General features: G+C 43.5%; 1 long non-coding RNA gene across 1 annotated transcript; it reads left to right on the top strand.

Annotated features, from left to right (window-relative positions):
- The first annotated feature begins 11,696 nt into the window (after positions 1-11,696).
- LOC118535549 (uncharacterized) lies at positions 11,697-19,003 on the top strand. Its single transcript, XR_004917241.2, has 3 exons — positions 11,697-11,980; positions 13,752-13,871; positions 18,575-19,003. It is a non-coding gene; the product is annotated as an uncharacterized LOC118535549 (long non-coding RNA).
- Positions 19,004-22,610: the final 3,607 nt, after the last annotated feature.

The following is a 22,610-nucleotide window of genomic DNA, read 5'->3' as shown; positions in this document are numbered from 1 at the left end:
AAATGTACCTTTCCCAAAGTGTAAAGTATAAATAAATTCTTGATCCAGTTCCTAGGAAGACTCATTGCTGAGACGAAAGCCTGGCAACGTCCTGATTTGCAATTGGGTATAAAAATAGCAGAGTTTCTATTTCAGATGATCTGATTCTCCCCAGGATTTTTAAGGACAAGGAACCACTGAGTGGACGTTTCGACATTTCATTCCTTGCTTTGAAAAATCTAGCATGGCAAAAACCTATGAAAGCTATTTATCTTTGGGTTTTGTTTTGCTTTAGCAGTTATGGTCTGCAAAAGAAAAATTATGTTGAAATTACACTTGCAAATCAAAGGTTCAAATATAATAGACCACAAAAATATATTGCCAATTTACCCTTTTTCTAGGAGATTCAGGGATTATGAAAGAGACGTCAAACCACTACTCACCATAAAAGGAAGGTTACTTGCAAGACTTCTAAAACTTATATTGATGAAGTCTATTAAGACTTTACCGAATCCTTATGCCTTGCTAAATGCAATCAGCAAGACACTATAATCCCCTGCTACCACGGGGCCTTTCACTTTGAGGATGCTTTCTATCTCTGTAAAGTGAGTTTGACTAGCTTAAATAAATCCAGCAAGGACACAGTAAAGTTTAGAGGTTAAAAGTAAAACCGTATGCACTTCTTCTGGTAAGAGACAGTTGTGGGTTAAACTTAAGGACCCTCATAAAGAAAAGACCCCACATAATTAGATCCCAAAGTGAGCATTTAGAATAATAAAGATTATAACAAATTACTGGAGCCTTGACACTGCAGATCCCTCTTTTCTGAGATCTCTTTAGGCAATTGCCAGAATTACTTAAAAGAAGTGCTTCTAATTGCAGCCAGCCTTCTCTTTCCCACCTGGAACACTCTACGACTCCCAGCCACCCCTAGCTCTCACAGGGATCTGTTAAATGGGGGACCCTGAAGCTTAGCATCATCAGTTTCAAGGAAAATCCGCCTCTGCCTCTCAATTTCAATTCCCCTCATCTGTAAATGGGGTAACATGTTATGGGGATTACATGAGATGTTGTATGTCAAGCACTTACCAGAGTGGTATGTAGTGAGTATTCATTTAAGGTTTGTAGTTATTCACGGTAATGAACTGTGGTAGCTAGCTGCCATTGTACACTTATGTGCACTTTCTAAAACTCAGCATGGTTTTAAGCATTTTATTTTTATTTATTTACTTAATACAGGGCTTGAACTCACGACCCTGAGATCAAGACCTGAGCCAAGATCAAGAATTGGAGGCTCAACTGACTGAGCCACCCAGGTGTCCCTATGGTTATAAAGTATTTTAAAATCATTTATTATTCACTTAATTTCAACTGTCTCATGATGTATTATTATTAATCCCATTTTACAGATGAGGAAATAGATACAGAGATATCAAGTAACTTACTCAAGGCCACACAGTTAAGGGGAAAAAAACCTTGGAGAAATGGGGATTTGGGCCTAGGCATTATGACTCCGGAGCCCAGGCTCTTAACTATTATATGACATTATTGATTCACAGCTGCCTTGCAAGTATGGGAACATGTAGTGTGTCTTGGGTCATAGCAGGCAGTGATGCAGCCCTCAGTCCCAACCTGTCAACCTGGGAACTGCCATGAAGCCATAAAGGAGGCCAGGTCTTGGGTTTCAGCTATGGATGCCTGAAGAACATGTGCGTAGCAATTCCTGGCATGGCTTAGCTGCCGTGAGCCCCCTCTCACTTTTTCCAATTGCAGAGTGAAAAGAGAGTGAGTTACCTATGTAGAGAGGACTTATTGTAAGAGGTTCACATAGCAATGAGAATACAGGCACGGTGGGTAAAATAATGTATCATTAAAAGAAAGGTTGTTTCCAGATCATTCAGGAGTAAAAATATGCTATTTCTACAAAAAGCAAAAAACAAAAAGATATTTTAGTTATGTAAGAAAAAAATTTTTTTTCTTTAAGATTTTATTTATCCGTTTAGAGAGAGAGCATACGTGGGAGCGGGGCAAGGAGCAGAGGGAGAGGGAGAGAGAGAATCTCAAGTAGACTCCGCACTGAGCACAGAGCCCAACTTGATCCCATGACCCTGAGATCATGACCTGAGCCGAAATCAAGAGTCGGATGCTTAGCCAACTGAGCCACCCAGGTGCCCCCCTCAATTGTTTTCTTTTTAAATCACCGTTGATGCTCCTGTGTCTCAGACAACTAGGCTAATAAGGAGCAAGATTTGCACTCTATTACAGCCATGAGGAGAAGCAGGGCCTGTAGAAGTTAGACTGATAGATGGTAAATCCTCAGTAAGTGTTAGCACCTGGTAGCAGCAGCAATGAGTCAAATTCTCTCAGCTATTTGTGTGACTGGCAGAGTTTAAAAATCTTTCTCAACCTCTTTCATCATCTGTAAAAGAGAAAGTAACTTGGGAATGCCACATGAAATAACATGAAGCACCTGGTACGGTGCTGATCACCTACTCAATGAATGGTAGCCATCTTTAGTACTGTTGCTACCGCCAACAATAGTATTGGTGACCACTTCTTAGGCCATCATTTCAAACTTAATCTGGGGGAGGAGATCTGTAAGATTCAGAGCACAATGCCCAAACTACCTTCCAAAATGTGCCAGGAACCTGAGAACAGTCTCCCCTGTTAGAAAGTCAGACGCAATCCAGTTTGAAATGACAAATTACCTCTTCCTCTCCAAAGACCTACTTAAATAATAGTAGGGAAATTAAAAAGGCATAACCCCAAGCGAGGAAAAGGACAGGGAAATCAAGTAGACAAAAGATTTCAACAACTTTGGATGAAGGGAAGCAGATGAAGAAGTTGTCTTTAGACTAGTAGATTAGAGAAACTACAATCTCAAGTGTCCATGAAGAGGAGGATAACAATGAGAAGTGAGCTAATTCTTTTTTTTGCAGAAGGCAAGGACACGACATGGGGCTGAGAACTAGGAAACTGGATGAAGTAAGAGCACATAGAAGGATGAAGTCTACCTCCCTTTCTCATCTTCTTGCATACAGCGGACTACCTTGTGAGCCCCCCCAACCTCTCCCCACACACGCCATTTACAAGAACTATGAAGGGGATGTGATCCAAATTGAGTATATAGCCATAGAAGGGAGCAGGGGTGAGGCTCAGAAATGATGATGGAGATTAAATTACAGGCTGCAGTTCCCCCTACAGGCTACCCTCTCCCAGAATGCCAACAGTCTGGCATCTACCAGAGGATTCTTCCCCAATGAAGTGAACAACCCGAGGAAAAAAGTCTCCATATACTGGCTTTGGGCAGAGAGGCAAACAAAACTTGGCTGCCCACCCAATCAAAGGAGAAAATTTCCAACCACAAACAGAGAGCTTTCTATCCACTTTTCAGTGTCTATTTCTTAAATATGAATAGTCAAGAATCACCAAGTATCTAAGACCTCCAATTTGAATGACTAAGCCAAAAAAAAAAAAAAAAAAATCTATGAAATAAACTTTGAAAAAGAACGATAATGACAATCTCAGAAAGATAAATACTGCCTTTTATAATACAGGAATGAGATACAATTTTTAAAAGGCCTCATAGAAATTAAAATGTGGTGGAAATTTTAAAAGGAAAAGAAAAACCTTCAATAGAAAATAAAAATTGAGGAAATCAGACAAAAGTTAAAAGAGATGGAAATTAGTAGAGAAAATATAGAGGAAAAAAAATAGAGGATTAGTCTGGGACATGTAACCTCTACGTAACAGCAGTTTCAAACAGGAAAATAGAGAATAAATTATTCAAAAATAAATACAAGAAAAATTAACAGAATTGAAAGAGAAAACCCCTGGATTGAAAGGGCCCACTGAGTGTCCTATGAATAAATGAGTGGGGGAAAAAAAAAATAATGATTCACCATTACAAAATTTTGGAATACTTGGGCTAAAAAGAAGCCCCTCAAAACCTGTGGAGAGAAAAATCAGGGGGAAGAAATAAGAATTGCAATTTTAGACTTCTCAGTAGCAACATCTGCTGCTAGAAGACAAAGGTCTGCAAAACTCTACAGGCAAATTATGCTCAAATTAGCATTGCACACCCAGCCAAATTATTGATCAAGTGACAGGAAGAATAGAGATATTTCCAGACATATAAGGACAGCAAACACTACCTCTCACAAACTCTGTTTTAAGAAGCTTTTGGAAAATACAGTCCAACAAAACAATGAAATAAGCCATGAAAGAGGAAAACATGGCAGAAGATAAGAGCTTCAGTAGAGGAGAGGGTTTCTAGGATAATAATAAGCATTGGGACTCGGGAACTACCAGCTGAAGTGTGAGCAGGGAGGGGCCTTATGAGGAAGTCCCCCACAAATACAAAGGAGAGTGGTAAACACCATCTCATTATCATGATAGATCATTTAAAGGAAAAAAAAAAACTTCTCAGTATTCAGGACATCTGATGATAAAGTTAGAAAATTTTTTTAAAGTTTCAGTATATTAAAAGCAATGCAACAGATAAGAATGAAACAACTATTAATTCAAAATAGTATGTGAAAACACGTAAGCATAGTGCCCTATTTAGCCCTGTAGTAAACCATGTTTATCTAGCTATAAAAATGTAAATACTGATGAAGGATTTTGCTAAAATGTATGCAGTGGGGAAGGGAGGGAAGTGGGGTGGAGGGAAAGAGATTTAAACCCTCATCTACCATAATTAGAAGTTATCAATGTCTAAAATGAAAAAAAAAGTCAAAATAGAGGATAAGCACATTTTATAGAAAGATAGGAGATACACAGAAGAATTAGCTAGTTACAAATGTTTGCCTCTGTGGCCGGGTGAAGGAGAGGATGCAGCATTTTGATATGCTTTCCTTTTTTGCATTCCTTTGCTAAAACTTTATTTTTAAGGCAAGATCAAAAAAGTCGTGTGGGAGATTTCAGAAATAATGACATTTCTTTGCCCAGGCCAGTCAGTGTCCTTCTTGACAAGGCCCTGTTCTAGCTAGTCACCAGAAGTTACTGAGTCTTACGGCACAAGGAGGGGCTTAGGGGCAGTCCTTCTGGAAGGGTTCCAGCAAAGTGGAGGCGCAGATGACAGCTGCGTGGGGGCAACTTACCAGGTTCTCCTTGTGTTTGTTTTTCCTTCATCTGTAAAAGGGGCCCGATAACAATTCCTCCTTATTAGGCCATTGGAGGCCTGAATAGATGAGCCATGTAATGGGCTTAGCACCGTCTCTGGCTAATGAGTTCTTAATAAAGGGTACTTTATTTTTACCACCATCCCTCAGTCCCAGACTGAAAACTAACTTAAGATCTGGAACTAGCAGGATCCAGAGCTCTTGACTTCAGGTATGATTGGAGCATGTAGAGACGGATAGACCGAGTTGTAGCCCTGTGTATGCGGGATCCTCTGGAGCCCCAAGGATAAAGCCCCCTCTCCCCTCTCCAACCTGTCTTTCCATCATCTCTTTCTAACCGGCACTGGGTTTTACTTCCGATTTCTCCCACCAGGTACTTGAAGCGTTTTCCTTACTTAGAAATACTTCTCAGCAAATGAAAATGACTCAAGTTTCCATAAAGTGAAGTTCAGGATATCTCTTCTGGAAACAGTTTTTCCCCTGAAATTCTAGACCAAAATCTCAAAAAGGCCAGAGCGGGGCAAGTGGATGAACAGAAACAATGAGTCGGAAGAATGTCCTTTGTGCCTGAGTGAGGTCCTGCTAAATGGAATGCCGAGGGTACGTGCATAATTCCCTTGATGCCAAAGGATTTGTCATACCTGGGAAGCTTGTAGTGCCTATTGGTACCCGGAGCAGCCGTGACGAGATGTGCTGTCACTGTGAGTTACTCCTGACCTTCCAAGCCTACCTAGAACCGACATCACCATGTGCCCTGGCTGCTCTCTCTAAAGGCTCTAGAACCAGGGGGAGCCTCAGAGGCCCACAGGCTCAGGAGGACCGGGTGCGTGGAGGGGGCTTGCTGCAGCCAGCTCAGTCGTCCAGGCTGATGCCTAAGGTCTAAATGACAGACCGACTGTAGCCACCTGATCCTTTCGAACACATCCTAGATTGCCAGAAAGCCCCCAGACATCAGACATTCCGTGTCTGCACTTGGCGGTTTGTGGTGTTTGGGTACGGAGGCTACTCATTTCACTGTGGCTTTGGTTGGTCGTCTAGACTCTTACCCAGTGAGATTCCTGAAGGTTTCAAAGCAACTGGGGAGACCGTTAGCAAGTGTTTCTTTTTTTGAGAGCTATTTAACCATCACTTTATCAAATAAAATCAGCTATCTGTTAAAGTGGGTGGCTTCTTAATTTTCCAGCCCTCAGTGACTCTTCATGAGATGTAGCCTCAAGTTTTAAGTTGGTGTGAACAGATCAGGCCTAGTATCACCACCCTCAGTGCTTTTTCTTTTTTTTTTTCTTTTCATTAAAGCAGCCATCAGAGGCTCAGGGTCTAATTTAATTAAACTATTCTGCTTCATAACCAGGGCTCCAATGGAAGAATCTCTTACGTATTGATTTGTTGCTTCTGGAAATCGGCTGAGTTCCCACCCAGGTGTGCCATGTTGGAAGGAGAGAAATGCTGGGACATTTCCTCTTCTCTCAGAATGCAACTCTCCAGCTTTGGGGAGTAGAGTTCTTTAAGACTCCTAGGAGAAGGACTCCGGTACTTGCTCTCCAGGGCCTTCCTGCCCCTGACCACACAGCCCCCTCCATCTGCAGGGCCTTAGCCTACACCCACTGAGGGTTTCTGTTCATTTCCCCTCAGCTAAGGAGTCATTGCAATGGGGGAAATAAATTAGAACTAAATTAGACTGAGATTCACAGTCCCGGAAGCGTGACTGCCGATAAGCATTACTGGTTGTTTTATGTCTCTGCTGCCTAGTGGGGGTGGGGGGTGGGGCTCCCACATCAGTAACCAGCAATCTGGCTAATCGGTGCACAGAGCAGAAGTCTGGAGAGGGGTCCCACTCCGCTGCAAGAGTTTCTTCCTTCAAGTTGTGTCCGCCCCTAAGGAAAAAAAAAAATCACTTACCTACAGCATATTCTCGAATTGTTAAAAAGCTCTTACTTCACTCTTTTCCCTTGCTTACCCTGGAGAAATCCAAATTGGAAAACTTCCTATTTAAGATAATCAACAGAGGAGAACAACAGATCAGCTTGGGCTAATATCAGTAGCAGGAAGACCAATTAACAAATTCATGAATTGTGTTGTTTACACTTCTATTCCTAAGGTTAATTATGTGATCAAGTAATAGCTTTTGCCTTGATTATGGGACCCTTAGGAAATAAAAGTGTGTTTCCACTTTACAAGTATGTTTGCATTTCGGTCCGGCTTTGATACCACAGGCGCTGGGTTCAGCAAATACCTCCCATACGCACAGCTATAATCAAAGAACAGATTTAAATAGCCTCAAGACTCACTGTATAAACAGAAGCATAATTCATAAAAGTGCTAACATCCACCTATACATGATTCTCTCTCTCTCTCTGCTTTGGACTATTTATAGTGTCAATTCTTTCCAGATGTTGTGGACCAGAGAGTGTAGGCTCTTTTCTCATTATTCTCTACTGGGAGGAATCAGTCAAATTAGCTACTCGGCCTTAAACACAGAAAAAAAGAAACATCACCTACATTTTTAAGGGACACTCTCTCAGCAAGGCTGTTGCGGCTGCCTGTTAATAATTGTAGTTTCTATCTTTTGAGGGATTATCCCATGGCAAGCACCTCATGCGAATCCATTCGTGTAATTTTCTAAGCCTACGAGGCAGATACTTTCATTATCATCACCTCTCCTTTACAGGCGAGGAAACTGAGGCACAGAGAGTTTATACGAATTGCCCAAACTCGTAACAACTAGGTAAGTCAGAATTTGAACCCAGGCAGTCCGGCTCCAGAGTCTACACACTTAACTACTAGGTGCTGTTGTTTTCTCCCTTTGGGTCCCAACTTTGGTGCACAGTGTTAGGGGATGGTGGGTTATTTCACAAACTGGAGAAGCAACACCTAGAAGGTACGTTGTGCCATTAGAGATCTTCAAGTGAGGTGCCAAAGTTACCTCTTCTGCCTGCCATCACTTCTGAGTAGTCTGACCCAAAGCAACCAGAAAGAGTATTGGTTTCTTGGGAGGCTGCTAAAGTGTGATAGGGTGTGACCAGAGATCTCTGTCAGGCTGATTCTCCCCTTGTCTCGCCAGGAGCCCTGGGCTGGCCCAGGTGAGGCCCCCAACCAGTGCTCCCTGACGGTGGTCTCTCCTCATGGCAACACAGCCATGCCTGGATGGATGCAAACTCTGACAACGTGGAGAAATGAAGAGATGGCTTATTAGCTTCGTCCAGGACTAACCACAGAATTCTCTAGATTAAGATACATGTATCAGATTCATTTTGTATCTACCTTTTCACGAGAGCACCCACTGGCAAAGGGCAGCGGCAGTCGTGGGTTGAGGTTGTGGAGTCAGACTCTGCCCTTTACAGCTGGTGACCTCAGGTGTTTTCCTTAAGCTTCTGGCACCTTGACGACCTCATCCGGAGAAGGGTATCTACCTCATAGGTTGTAATGGCAACAAAATCAGATAATCCAGGGAAAGCGGTGCAAAGTGTGGTCCTTGGACCAGCAGCAGCAACCTCGTGGGCGGCCTTCTCTGAAATGCAGACTCCCAGGTCCCATCCCAGACTCGCCGGATCAAAACTTGCCTTTCGTCCTCCAGGTCATTCACCTGCATGGTCCTTCATCACAAATACTGACATTGGGGAAGCCATAGTAAAGTGAACACATGATCATTATTAGTTGTAATTTTATCACCTGAGATTATCTACTCAAAGTAAATTCAGCATCACTGTTCTGGGAGTAAAGGGCTAAAAGGGGTGGGGGGAGACCTTGGAAATGAGCTGCAAGGCCCAGGTTGGAAACCCCTCCCCTGTCTCCACTGTTGCTCATTTCCTCAATCCTCAGAGCTGAAGAGAAAGCACCTGAAGAAAGTCACAGAGACTTTCTGGGGACACAGTTGGGAAAACCAAAGTCAGGGAAACAACCAGCCATAAAACATGTGGCTTTTGCATCAGGCCGTTATGGAAGCTGACAAATCGTGCCTAGTACCGAAACCTGAAAAGCCTTTCTGTAAAAATTACTATTATTATTATTTCCAGCACAACCCAAGTCTCCTGCCAGATCATGGCTTTTAATTTAAGTGCACAGTTACTGCTCAGAAGTGATTCACAAGCCTTTAAAGAGCCACTCTCCTTTGGAAGTCGGTTTAGAATGCAGAGGGTTTGGAGATTAGTGTTGAGAGTGAGAGCATTTGACTGCCTAAGGATTCAATCTCCTAGGTACTTAGATACTTCGCAGCAAGAACTGATGTTCATTAAACTGTAAGCAAATTAGAGTTCAAGCCAAAGATATAAAGGAAGACGTAATTAGTACACAGGAGCCATCCACCATCATTCGACTTCTCTTAGGTGAGAAGTCTTATGCTTGAGAATTAGTTCCTTGCACAAAAGAAAATTACACAACTGCTTTACGCAGGCTGCCGATGCTGTGCTTTATCGCCCTCATTTTCCAACGAAATGAAGCAGGAGTCTGCAAGACGGCATTAAAGCGTTAATTTTCCTTTTGGGCTTTACCTCCATTTTATCTTTAGAGGAACCCGGAATGGTTTGGTAAATAGAGTATTTTGCCAGCCAATAAATAAAAAAGGTATTTTTACCAAGTGGACGCTGGGCTGCCACACGCGATGGAAGCTTCCCGGGAGTTGAGAGGACGGGAGGGCACACCATCTTCAGCAAAACTGATTTGGAGAAAAAAACACAGCTCCCTGTCCTCCAAATCTGGACTGCCCTGAAGTAATGTGGTTCTGTCAGGTTCGGACACCCCCTGGGGGCTGCCTTACGGGGCCTGCCTTGCAGGCACAGCTCACCCTTCCAGGGAGACAGACAAAGGAATTGAGCTCCCAGAGCAAGATCAATCCATGAGATGTATTGGGGCACCAATCCTGCAGCTCCAAGAGGAGCTTTGGAAGAAATGAGATGCCAGTTCTCCCTCCCCCCCACCCTGTCACACTTTATTGGCAGACAGTTGAACTAGAAATACTGAGGGAGCCATGTTTGAATTCGTAGAACTGCCACATGCCCTACCCCACACCCCCTCTGACAATCCCTCTGCAGACATTGTGATTTGGAAGTTGGGGCCAACTTGGAAAGAGCTTGGCAGAGGCCCTCCCTTGGATCTGGAGGGCAATGGTAGACCAGCAAGATCGGGGGGCAGGCTGTGGACTGGAACCCTAATTCTCTGGGTCTGCAGAGCAGGCAAAGGCCGCCTTGGCTCTGGCCTGAAGGGAAAAGCAGTGGATGCAACAAGCAGCCAGATAGATCCTTGACGAGGAGCAGCAGTATGGCGGCTTCCTGGAGGGGCTGAAGAGGAACCCAAAAGCTGGCTGGGAGGTTGGGGCTCAGCAGGTGCATCACATCCAGCCTGTCCTCCACCTGCAGCTGGGAGGTCTGGCTTTGCAGGAAAGGTGCTGTTGCAGCTCAGTAGGCTGGGAACACAGCTTTGGAAGCTAAATAACGACAATAATAATAGCTACCTCCCAGAGAGCCCATTTTTACAGTGAGTCTGAGAAATGGATGAGTTTTATCTCTGTTTTACCAATGTCCAAACAGAAGCTAAGTGCATGTCTGCCATTTGCCTAAAGTCACCTAAACAGATGGTGGTAGAGATTGGAGATTAGCCTCCACATAGAAAACTAAAGCTGGCTTCCCTCTCTGCCCAGTTCCAGAATGTTCTGGAAGCTGGGAAATGTGTAAGACACAAGAAAAAACTTGGGATGTTCTTTCTGAGGGAGGGAGTAGCATGTCCAGAAAAATGGAGGAAATGGAGATACGGGAGAGCAGGGAAGAAACGAAAAGAAAGAAGGATCCCAAGAAGGAGAGAGGGTGTTAGGAATGGAAGGGAGTTGGTGGCCCCAAGTTCTGGGCAGTGAGCAGTGAGGCTCTCCACTTCTGTCCCCATTTTGTTTGTGTCAAGAACCTCAGAAACTTCCTGGAACCTTGAGTGTGGGAACTGTAGCCAGGATGGAATCTAGAGGGACAGAGCACTCCGGAGAGTCCTTCTCGTCATGGAATACGGGGCAGCAGGGCAGCCACTAGCCTGTTGACAAAACCCCAGTTGGAGCCTGAGACCCCTGACCCCCAATTTCCCCTGCCCAGAGGATAGCACAGGACAGCTAGGGACACTGCTTGGGGACACTCTCCCAGAGCAGTAAGGAGCGGTCTTGACACCCAGTCTCTGTTTACTTAAATCCCTGTTCCAAAGGAGGCTGCTGGTGGGGCCTCACTGGCCTTTAGAAGAGGGAGGAGATGGGGGCCCCCTAAATCAAGTGCGACGCCAGGGCCAGATCGCACAAAGCTCTTCTCTCTGGAGCTCTGTCAGCTCCCTGCGGTTTGATTTCACACCTTTCACCCAAATGCCTTCTCCTGAGAGCACCGTAGTGCGTTGTTTGCTTGTTTGTTTTATAAAGTGTACATTTTAAATTTAATTTCTTCGATGGTTTTTAAGATACGTGTACCTAGACTTTGGACCCTCATTTGTTGAAACATTGGTGGGGGAGGGAGACGGAATGCAGGAGGGAAATAGAGAAAACTAAAAAAAAGAAAAAAAAAAAAATTCCTTTCTGCCAGCACGGTAAATGAATCATTAAAAAACCTCCCCAAGCAGCCATCTCTCTGCCGTTTTGCTTGGGGACAGTAGTCCTGGTGCGCACGAGCCTTTCCTGGGCTCGGTCTGCCGGTGACTGGCCTCCTCCTCACCAGTGACCAGTTCCAGAAGGCCCTTCCAGGGGGGCGGCTGAGGGCGTTCAGCTTGCTGTTCGGGCCATCAGGCAGCCGATTCCTGATATTCTGTAAAGAAACAGTAGTGGAGGATGCAGGACCTGTGGGAGTAAGCGGAGCACAACCAGGAGCATCAACGGAGGCCAGGAACAGAGGCAAGGCCCCGCCAGGCACCAAAAAGGACTCAAGGTAAGTCTCCAGCCTGGAGCCCTCCTGGGGGACAGCAGGGAAGCCAACTGACCCGGGAGTCCCCTCAAGAGGACGGCCAGGAGCCGCAGAGCTAGAAGCGGGGCCTCAGACACACAGACACCAGCTGTTCTGAGATTTCCGGGACTGTCCTGATGCCCTATCAGTCTTTTTCATTCATTTCTGCTCTAATGTCACATACACGTTGCTAAAAAAAGTCTGAGTTCTACAAAATAGCATGCTAAAAAATAATAGGGCTTATGGGAAAAATAGAGCCGGGACAGTCCATAAAAGTCTGTGGGACTTGGCAACCAGAGCACTAGCAAAAACAATCACAACCTAATTAACTAGGAGCCTGGTTATATGTCTCCCGGCATTTGCACTCGGCATCACCGTCACCGGCTGTGAATTCTTCGCAGCCTTCACCTCCCCCCTTCTCCTTCTAAACGTGGGTCTCCGAGGGCCTTCGCTTCCCCCAGAGATAAGTGCCATTTAAAGTGGAAGTTCAAGGGCACCTGGGTGGCTCAGTCGTTAAGCATCTGCCTTCGGCTCAGGTCATGATCCAGGAGTCCTGGGATCGAGCCCCACATCGGGCTCCCCGCTCAGCGGGAAGCCTGCTTCTTCCTCTGCCGCTCCACCTGCTTGTCCTCTCTCTCCCTGTCAAATAAATAAATAAAATCTTTTAAAAAATAAATAAAAATAAATTGAAAGTTCAAGTCATGGCTGCCTTATTAGGTGTTTTTAACTCTGGGGGCACTATAATCAAGCTCCTAGGTATAACTCTTATTTATAAGAAATATTTTGAAGATCAATGAATATTTGATATGGCACCATGAAGATAACAATTAGCCAAATCCAACGGAAACCTGATTTGAACAAACCAACTGCAAAAATGGCTTTTTTTAAACAGGGAGAATTGAGTGATGGCTTGTAACAGGTGATATTCAGGCATTAGTATTCACTTCGCTGGGTGTGATGGTGATATCGTGGCTGTATTTGTAAAGTCTCTGTTAGACATAAAAACAAAAACAAAAATTGAGGCAGATATGTGAAAAAAATGCTAACACTTATTAAATTTAAGAGGTGAGTATGTGAGGTTTATACTATTCTCTTTACTTTTCTGTTTCAATGAGATATTGTTGTAATAAAAAATATGGGATCTTGTACTGCAGAAAGTAAAGAAGGGCTCAAAAAGAGAAAACAAATTAAAAAACCCCCACAATTATGGGAGCAGGCCAACTGAAAAAGCTCCCAATGGCCAAAGTTGGACCAATTTGAACATCGATAACAATAAAAATAGCATTAAATATAACCGAAAGTAGAAAATAAATATTTGTAAGTCCATACTGATATTAAATAATGACTGTATAAATCAATAAACTGGGAAGAAGAGACAAATCTTCTATGCAGAAGAATTCCAAGTAATTTGTATTTATGTATACTCTTCCCTCATGGAGGTGGAATGTAACAGTGTGGGCTATGCATAGTGACTTCCTTCCAAAGACTATGGGAAAGGAGGGGAAAGGAGAACCTTTACAAGTGGAGAAACCTGGTAAATATTACCTCGGCCTGATGGTGATCAAGGTCAACATCAACAGTGGGAAATCATGTTGATAACAGGTTCCTTTGATGTATGTTAGAAATGCTTCCCAACCTCTGAGATCTTCCCCCAAATTCCTATAACCACAGTCTAATTATGAGAAAGGCATCAGACAAATCCCCATAGAAGGCCATTCTCCAAAATACTTGACCAGTGCTCTTCAAAACCATCAAGGTCATGGAAACCAAGAAAAATCTGTGAAACTGTTCCAACCCAGAGGAGCCTCAGGAGACTTGATGACTAATCGAAACGTGGTATCCTGGCTGGGATCCTGGAACAGAAACATGACATTAGGTAAGGAAACCTGAATGAAGTGTGACAGATGTACCATACTGTGCTATATGATACTAACGTAAGATGTTACTAATAGAGGAAGAAGGGTGTGGGCTATGTAGGAACTCTCTGTACTATCTTCATGATTTTGCTATAAAAAAATAAAGTGTATTTTAAAAAATAGGAGCAAATACATTAGGAAGATATAATTGCCCCCTCAATTATATTTTGATTTTAAAAAATGTCCCAGAACACTATAACAATTAAAGGAGTTCAGATCAGTGGACCAGTGGACCAGATGAGGCAGGATGGGGAACCCCCCCTCAACTCCACTCATTTTTATTCATTCCCAGCTCTTCCCACAATTCCAACCTCAACACCTCTGGAAATGCCCTTGGTTCACTACCACAATCCTGCCACTGACTTACTTGATCCTTGTTGTTTTTAAGCAGGCTCCGCACCAAGCACGGAGCCCAATACAAGGCTCGAACTCATGACCCTGAGCTGAGATCAGGAGTCAGACACTTAACCGACTGAGCCACCCAGGTGCCCCAGGAGGTAGAGTGATTGTTGGTTTTTTAGTAATTGCTTTATTGTGTTGTGATTCACATACCAAAAAGTTCACCCTTATAAAATGTACAAGTCTGTTGTACTTAATGTATTCATAGAGTGGCACAACCCTCACCACTATCTAATTTTAAAACATTTTCATCACTCCTAAAAGAAATCCCATAGCCATTAGCAGTCACTCCTTTCAACCCCCACTCTCTGGCAGGTATTAATCTACTTTCTGGCTCTAAGGATTTGACTATTCTGAACATCTCATATACACAAACTCACCCAGTATGTGATCTTTTGTGACTGGCTTCTTTCACTTAGCAGAAAGTTTCCAAGATCCATTCATGTTGTAGTATGTATCAGTACTTCATTCCTTTTTTTAATGGCCGAATAATTTCCCATTGTATGGATATACCACATTTTGTGTATCCATTCATCAGTTGATGAACATTTGGGTTGTTCTCATTTTGGGGTTATTATGAATAATGTTACTATGAGCATTCATGTACAAGTTTTGTGTGGACATATGTTTTTTCTTTGAGGTAGATATCTAGGAATGGAATTATTGGGTCATATGGTAACTCTGTGTTTAACTTTTTGAGGAACTGCCAAACTGTTTTCCAAAGTGATACACCATTTTATAATCCCACCAAGAATGTATTAGGGTTCCATTTTCTCTTCACCAACACTTGTTATTGTCTGTCTTTTTTTACTGTAGATATCCTAGTGGGTGTGAAGTCAGGTATCTCAGTTGTGATATTGATTTGCATTTCCATAATGACTAGTAATGTTGAGCACCTTTTCTCTTATTTTTCCAGGTTTATTGTGGTATAATTGAAAAACAAAAATTGTTTATATTTAAGGTGTACAGCTTGATGTTTTGATATGTGTATATATATGAAATAATCACCATAATCAAGCTAATTAACATATCCATCATGTTAGATGTTAAGCGCCTTTTCATGTGCTTATTGGCTATCTGTGTATCTTCCTTTTAGAAATGTCTATTGAAATCCTTTCCCAGTTTTAAAATTGGATTTTTTGCTTTTTTTATTGTTGAGTTATGAGAGTTTTTTATGTATTCAGGATACAGGTACTTATCAGATATACAATTTGCAAATATTTTTTCCAATTCCATAGTTTTTCCATGGGTTTTTTTTTTCACTCTTTAAATGGTACACTTTAAAGCATAAAAGTTTTTCATTTCTATGGGATCCAATTGATTTTTTTTTTATCATGCTATTGGTGTTATATCTAAGAAACCATTGCTTAACCCAAGGTCATAAAGATTTACTCTGATGTCTTCTACTAAGAGTTTTATAGTTTTAGATCCTGCATTTGGGTCTATAATTCATTTTAAGGCAATTTTTGTGTGTGGTGGGAGGTAGGCGTCGAAATTCATCCTTTTGTATGTAAATATCTAGTTGTCTCAGCATCATTTATTGAAAGAACTATTCTTTCCCCTATTGAATTACCTTGCCAGGCTTGTTGATGACCAACTGACCATAAATGTAAGGGTTTATTTCTACTTCCTTGTGTTTTAATACCTATTATTTTCTTGTTGCGAAGAAGTATTTGTTCATTGCAGAAGTTTTAAAAAATATGACAAAGAACAACAACAACAAAAAACTGTATTAAAGCATGCTGTAGTCTCAACATCTAGAGCAAACCAGGTTTTTGAAAACTAATTTCAAAAGTTTTTGAGGGCGCCTGGGTGGCTCAGTCAGTTAAAGGTCTGCCTTCGGCTCAGGTCATGGTCCCAGGGTCCTGGGATCGAGCCCCACATGGGGCTCCCTGCTCAGCGGGGAGCCTGCTTCTCCCTCTCCCTCTGCCTGCTGCTCTGCCTACTCTATCAAATAAATAAATAAATAAAATTTATTTATCTCTCTCTATCAAATAAATAAATAAAATCTTTAAAAAGAAAGTTTTTGAAATATTTTTTCTTATAAAGCAAAAACCTGGGGCAGGGGTTATAGGTGTTCCGACAGTCTTAATATCCTAAAAGCTCCATGGTGGTTCTTATGCGCAGCCATAGTTGGGAACCACACGGAGAAAAGCCATCTTGGGTTGTGCAGATGTGCTCAGATGGGCTGTGGGGATGAAGCTTGCACAAACATCCCGGGAGAAAGCTGCCACAGGACAGCATCTCAGCAGCTGAACTTGGAGCTGAACAGTCAGGGAGTCAGGGTGTGTGGAGTACTAGATCTCCCTCACACATGTCCCCTCCCCTCCCACTGTTGCCATTCTTGGAGAAGCATTCCCATGCTGGTCCTACTTTGGTGACCCACCAGATTCAAGACTTAGCCTTTGTTATTATTGTCTATGTTATTACTGTTTCTGCTGGTCTTTTTTGATTTCTTCCTAATGTCTCTTTTTTTCTAAGTCTTAAATTTACAACCCTCCAAGAGAAGATGTGACTTGGTCAGTGATTCACATCCAACTTGGAGCACCATAGAGTCCTCAATCCAGGTCACTGGAGGTGACTTTTTAATCTGTCATTCAAATTGACCTTTTTGAGAGTGACATGAAAGCTAATTACAGTTAAGCTGGAGCAACCAAGGTATAAACCAAGATTGTTCTAGGTAGACTTGGACGCATAGTCACCCTACTTATAGGCCACCAATCTTCCTTAGATTTACTCTAGCATTTTCCAAAGTGTGCTCTGTGTGAAACACTGTATATTATATCCTTCCTCTTCACACCTCTTTTTTGGTGGTTTATAGTGCACATTAGCATATTAGAAGCCAAGAAGGATTTGGATAATTTTATTCAAGATTTCCCATATTTATTGACTGGGTTCTCCTTCTGTGTGGATTCCTTCTTTCACTTCTCATGACCTGGCTCTAGCCAACTGGGGCATCCCATCCCATCCCCTTGAATTCACTGGGTCAGGGATGGTCCCATGATTGAGCTTGGGCAAAGGAGAGCACTGATCTCAGAGCTTGCACAAAAACTACCAAATATTTCCTCTCTTCCCCTCCGGAAGATGCATGGTAAAGATGAGATTGCTGCTTCTGTAAAGTGAAAATAAACCCAAGTTTGCCATCAGCTCCCTGGAGCGCAGAGAAGAAAGCCTCTCTACCCTACCCCACCTGGGAGGATCACGAAATGAGAGACTACTCCTAGCAGAGGCTTAAAAAAAAATGGCAACGATCCTTGCCAATGACCAACTCAGAGGCCATTCATAAGGAAAATGTAGGGAGAGAGAAATAACTGCCCCAGAAAGAAACTGGGTCCTTGGTCACATTGTTGAACTACTGATGGTTTCTCAACTGAGTCTAGCCCTGACTTTGGGTTATTAGCTGATTACATAACTTTGCCTGTTTGTTTTGGGTTCTCCTTCCCCTACAGCTAAAAAAAAAAAAAAATCTAGTTTGAGGAAAGCTGATTTTTGTCTTAATCTTCTAGACCACAGACCTCTGGGTCAGGGTAGTGGGGGTGGCAGGAGGAGGTGTCCCATGTCACACATGCAAGCAGCTGTGGATGAGTACTTGCTCAGGAGGGGGTGGTGGTAGTGGAAGGCTGGGTGTACTTTTGTATCTTATTTGATGATTTAGCACAATTTTCTATGGCATTAGATACACTTCTGTAACATGGTTTATAATCTCTGTATAGTATTCCATTATATGCATTTATTATCCATTACTTGATCAATCCCCTGACTTATTCTTTTTAAAAATAATATAAATAATGCCTTGATGAACATCTTGTGCATCATTGTTCATGTTCATCTCTGATCATTTCCTTATGGTTGGTTACTAGAGGTGGAATTGCGAGGTCAAGTGGTATGGCATGGTCTTAAAACTTTATACACCATTGCAAAATTGCTCTCCAGGACTGTTGTTGCATCAATTCATACTCCCAGTGCGTGCACATGAGAGAATGTATGCCTGTGGCCATTTAAAAATCTCTGCCAACTAATAGGCAGGAAATCGGATCTCATTGTCTTAATGTGCCTTCATTTTATTGTTAAGGGGCCATCACTGGCCTGTCTGGGTTATTTCTAGTCCGAGAAGTAGGAAAGTCCACAAAGAACGCTGACCCCAAGGCAGACACTTAACAGATTGAGCCACCCAAGCGCCCCCTGAGAATGCTTCTTTAGATTAAATGCTGGTTCTTGTTTCGGGAATAAAATTATATGGATTTTCTTTGTTTTTTGTCTTTAGCCTACAGAACAGATCCCACAGGGACAAGCCAACCCCCATCTTTCCTGGACTTCTCTGGCTGGCCTTCGAACCCTCTTCTCTTATTTGAACTTTTCTCTCTTATCTGCCTTTGCCTGTGGCTCTTGGGTCCTGCACACGCACCACACCCCAAAGGCAATGGGACCTAAGATTGATTTAAAAAACTCCTGCTTTTTGTTTTTCCCAACTGCAAAATCCCCACAAGAACAGAGAATAAGTACAAACTGCACATGCTTCTACCACTGGAGGTAATGACTATTACCATGATATTCTACCATCTAGTAGTTTTCCTTGGCATAGATAAATATATAATCCTTTCAAAATGTGATTTCTGAAGAAATCTTCTTCCCAAGTCCTCTCCATACCTCTCCTTTCCCCACTTGCTCCAAATAAATGGTGTGCCACAGAGTTTATTGGAGAAAGAGAGAGCGAGCTTACTGCTTTAGAAATTCCCTGTGATGAGCATGAAGGAAATTACTACCTCACTGCATTTCAAAGATTTTCTTTTGTACAAATATGACCTGTCAGATGGCCCCAGCTTCCTAAGCTTCGAGGAAGTGATTGTGAAAGAGATTCTTTCTTTCTTTTCTTTAACAATCATAAATGGAAAATAAGATCCCAGCTGGGTTAGTCCCGAGGCCGAGTGGTTGCTGGGAGAATGGGAGGCAAAGAGGAGCAGACAGTAAGGGGGCTGAGGTGAGGGGTCTCCCCTCTGCGGGAAGCAAGCAGGGAGGTTTCCGGACAGGCTCAGGGGGCCTCCACCCAGTTTGCAGAGCCTTGGATCCCAGACGCAGCCCTCATTAGCACTTACTCTGGTAGCTTCTTTGGTTTCACTGCCTGGCCGCCAGGGTGGGTAAGTGCGAGTTTACCGTTGATGTCCTCGGGACAGATGGGGAGCCCCAGGTATAGTGGCTGCTGAAGAACTGTAGACCAGGGCACCCCACTTCCTGACCCCACGTAGCCCAAAGGGGTCTGCCAACAGGTATTTCCTACTTAGGAGGATGAGCTCTGGGTCTAACTCAGTCGTTTGAAGGCCCAGGAGATCTCTGGACAGAGTTCTAGAACAGCAGTTGGCTCATCTAATTGGATAAGACTTCTTTAAAAAAATAATAAAGGTGTTATCCTGACAAAAACAAAGGTGGTTTCTACTCAGATGCTTTACTGGTCCTTCAGTGCTTTTAAGACTACTTTAGAGCAGCGGTTCTCAAAGCTGCTTTTAAGACTACTTTAGAGCAGCGGTTCTCAAAGCAGGGTCCCAGATGACAGCATCAGCTGGACAGACATGCAAGTTGCGGCTCCCCCCAGACCTAGAGGACCATTGCTTAGACCACACCCACGCAGGTGTGACCACGAGTGGCTGCAAGCAAAGCCCATTCTTGATGGAACTTCGTTTTGGGAAGACTTGGGAGAAAGACCTTGCTCACACCCCCCGCAGGCACCCACGTGCCCAATCAGAATACAGACGGCAAGTGGCAGCTTTAGGAGCTCATCTTTCTAAAACAAACTCAGCCTCCCCCCTGGCTTTTGCTCCATTTCCCTCTCTCCCAGTTCCTCACCCTCGCTCCTATCCCTCTCTTTCCACCCTTAAATTTTCCTTCCTTGCCCCTGGATGTCCCCTCCATGCTAAAGAATGCCTCCTTTCAGGGACTAGCCACCCCCTCCATGAAGCCTACCTGGATTCTCCCCGGTGGGAAGCCTTACTCCCTTGGCTGAACTCCCATGGCATCCTCTCCAAAATCTGCTTAAGCCCTTTGCAATCACTGTGTCACCCCCACAATCGTGCCTTCTCTGGAAGGAAGGAGAACCCCCTGAGCATGCCATGAGCAGTGAGTAAGAAATCACAGCGGAGAGTGGTAGAGAGAACTCTGAGTGAAGGAGAATGAAAAGCCACAGAAATAAATCAGCATCTAAATGGTGACATGATCGACCAAGACAAATTGGCCCCCTTGCTTCCAGTTTAAAGATTGATTATCACATTAATGTTAAATTTTATTTAAATGAGCCTATTTCTTCACAGTGGGCATTCAATAAAATGTCCTATGGAACAGAATATTAGGAGAAAAAGAATAAAGTCTCAGTGAAAATGGGAAATCACTAAAGGTAAAACTAACTGCATCCATAAAACTATCTCTGTTAAGACTTACTTCCCTCGTCTCAAAGACATCCATCCCTGTTTCTTTTTGCTACTGGCCCGGGTTGCTCCTTTGTGTGATTAACAATGAGTTCTTTAACTTTCTACCACCTGACCATGCTCCGTACACGCAAGGTTCATCCTCATCTCCCCACCCTTCTCTGACATTTGCATCTCTCATTTCAGGAATGTAACTGCTGAAAGGCAAACTCCGGATCCCGGGAATCTGGAATGACTTTTGTTGGTCTAGCTTCTGCCTCACCTCCCTGTTTTATGTCAATCCACTGAACTTAATTCAACACCGGAATGTCCATAATGTCTTGCACAGACTATCGGTGGGAGGTGAGACCTCAGAGAGTCCATTCACCTCTCTTTCTCCAGATGTGAGAACCAGCCCATTCTTCCTGTCCCAGCCCAATCGCAGCTGCCTTTGATCTTAAGTTGTGTGAAAACAGCCATTCAAATTCTAGTCATTTCCACCAGAGCAAGTGGGGTCAGAACCAACTGTGCTTCTAGATGCCCATGCACCTAGATATGAACAGAGCCCTGGGGGCCCATGAGAACAGCCGACGGGGGCCATCCTAGATTGGATCCCTGTCCTAGCACTCGCTAGCCGTGTGACAGTGACTTGGAGCTGAGCTGCCCGTGGCCCAGTGTAGCCTCTCCCAGCTGAAAGGGAGGTTGTAAGGACTGAAGAAGAGAAGCAGGGAGAGTGCTCGGCACGGTGTCTAGCACATAGTAAGCACCCAATAAAAGATAGCGCTTGGCTAATAATTATAATGATAATAGCAGACTTCCTAATTGACGTTCTGCTGGGATCCCAGGTACCTGTGTTTTGCTGTTGTTTGCTGTCACCTAACAGGTTCCCATTGGATGGCACTGAAGCCCATACACGGACCCAGCTCCCACTGGGGAGTCATCCCAGACGGTTTCTGGAGGCTGGACTTGTCCCCTAAGCACCTGAGTATCTCATCTAGATCACCCTGAGGGCGGGACTCGTGGCTTGTCACAACCTGAGAACAGGGACTATGTCTTCCAGGTCTGGATCTTCACTCTCAAAAAATCTTCACTGAATGAATGAATGAATGAATGCAAAAAGGACCCTGATCTAACTCTAGTCGAATTTTCTCATCCTTTCCAACTCCGCTGGGTCACTGCTTAATGTGCCTCTCACTTGTCTCTGGGGCTCTGGGTCCTCCTGGATGAGGGACTCTCTTCTCTCCTGGTTGCCCATTCACACTCCCAGCCTCCCACCTGGAGCCGCCTGCCCCTCCCTTGGCAGGAACAGTGGAGACTGAGGCAGACCGGGGCTGAGGCCCACTGATGGCAGAGGATCAATAAAACTCCCTCTGCTAAGGGAAAAGTTCCAGCAATGAGATGTGGCTGCCCTGTTTCGGTTGGTAACCTAGAGCCGTTCTTTCTCCAATCTAACTTCGCACAGAAGCAAAAACTTTTATTTGAACGTCCTTTGATTTTAAACATTATCAATCAATGTGCATTTAAGAGCACCAGATAGGTGTTTAGCATTTTACTACATGCTGGGGCTAAGAAAGAAGGACTGTCTTGCTTTGAATATCAAGTAGGTTTCCTTTACAATTATAAAATAAAACACGCATTCCTGCTCTTTGCTTTACTGGTGACCCAGGTGCCTTATGCACTCAAACTCCATCTCCAGGAAGGGAGCCAGGGGGTCGGAGGATATTGGCGTGGGAGGAGGTGATCACAGCACATGTTATTTTACTTACTGTTAGTAACATTTTCATACATTTCAAAGCACCTCGAGTCAATAAATGACATAGCGTTTTAGTAAGAAGTAAGCATAGAGGCATAAATTAAATATAATTACATCTAAATTTAAATGGTTATCAATGAATGTTAGACTCTGGT

The sequence above is a fragment of the Halichoerus grypus genome, chromosome 3, assembly GCF_964656455.1.
Source record: "Halichoerus grypus chromosome 3, mHalGry1.hap1.1, whole genome shotgun sequence".
NCBI classification, from domain to species: domain Eukaryota; kingdom Metazoa; phylum Chordata; class Mammalia; order Carnivora; family Phocidae; genus Halichoerus; species Halichoerus grypus.
This window is presented reverse-complemented; position numbering and strand designations above follow the sequence as displayed.